The sequence below is a fragment of the Macrobrachium rosenbergii genome, chromosome 41, assembly GCF_040412425.1.
Source record: "Macrobrachium rosenbergii isolate ZJJX-2024 chromosome 41, ASM4041242v1, whole genome shotgun sequence".
Lineage (NCBI taxonomy): Eukaryota > Metazoa > Arthropoda > Malacostraca > Decapoda > Palaemonidae > Macrobrachium > Macrobrachium rosenbergii.
This window is the reverse complement of record NC_089781.1, coordinates 90,992,988-90,994,075: the sequence shown is the minus strand read 5'-3', so window position 1 is coordinate 90,994,075 and position 1,088 is coordinate 90,992,988. Positions and strand designations below refer to the sequence as shown.

The 1,088-nt window shown below is 30.2% G+C and overlaps 1 long non-coding RNA gene across 1 annotated transcript in view; it reads right to left on the bottom strand.

The window, feature by feature from the left end:
- Positions 1–453: 453 nt before the first annotated feature.
- LOC136826993 (uncharacterized) overlaps positions 454–1,088 on the bottom strand; it is a 5,762-nt gene continuing 5,127 nt past the window's right edge. The window contains exon 3 of the long non-coding RNA XR_010849773.1: positions 454–1,088. This exon is cut by the window's right edge and continues 2,021 nt beyond it. This is a non-coding gene — a long non-coding RNA (uncharacterized lncRNA).

Genomic DNA, 1,088 nt, shown 5'->3' with positions numbered 1-1,088 from the left:
AATTTTAACGCTGTATTGCCATTTTTTGTGAATTTTAAATATTTTAATTTCTTTAAAATTCTTTTAATACCGTGATTCTATCTGTAGTGCAAATTATTTATCTTTTTAGCCTTGAAAATGTGGCGTGTGTCACGAAACGTCGGCGATAAACTTGTAAGAATGGAGGTCTTCGTTTCCCTTCTTCCTTGAGGATGTGTGTGTGTATATATATATATATATATATATATATATATATATATATATATATATATATATATATATATATATATATATATATATTATACACACATATATATATATAAATATATTTATATATATATATATATATATATATATATATATATATATATATATCTAAACATACACATATACATATATATACACATATATAGATATATATATTTATATTATATATATATATATATATATATATATATGACATAAGGTGTTAGCCATCCGATGTCCAGCAAGTTAACAAAAGCCTTTTTACCCTGGTTTCGACCACCACAGTTATCTAATTACCAGGAATACGAGTATAACTCACTGCACAGGTCAACAGAGACACACTTGGTCTTTAACAGAATACGTTCATCAGACTTTGGTCCCCTGTCTGGTCAGAAGAGTGGGCTACCGATCACACCACATTTGTTCGCCTGTATCCTAAAATATTAGTTAAATTTAACGTGAAAGTATACCAAGATTTAACGGCAGGTAGTTGTGACCCCCCCCCCTAAAGAAAAAACTAGGAAAAACCTCTTTTTGTGACCCCCAAAAAATAAAACTTGGGAACACCTCTTTAAATTTAGGTTATCTAAAGATGAAGCCTAGATAAAATCAATGATAAAATAACCTGAATATGACTAGTTTTGACGTCATACGAGCAAAACAATCTCTATTAATGTTTTGCTCTTATGACGTCAAGACCTTCGCACTCATGTACTATTCCGAAACGCAATTAACTCTGAGCTCTAAATACTGACGAATACTGACAGATAATCCAGATCTCAAACACCAACTCTTCGTACAAGTAAACGTGGGCAAATTTCTCCCAGCTCAGATTAATAAAATACTGATACTTATTCACGAAT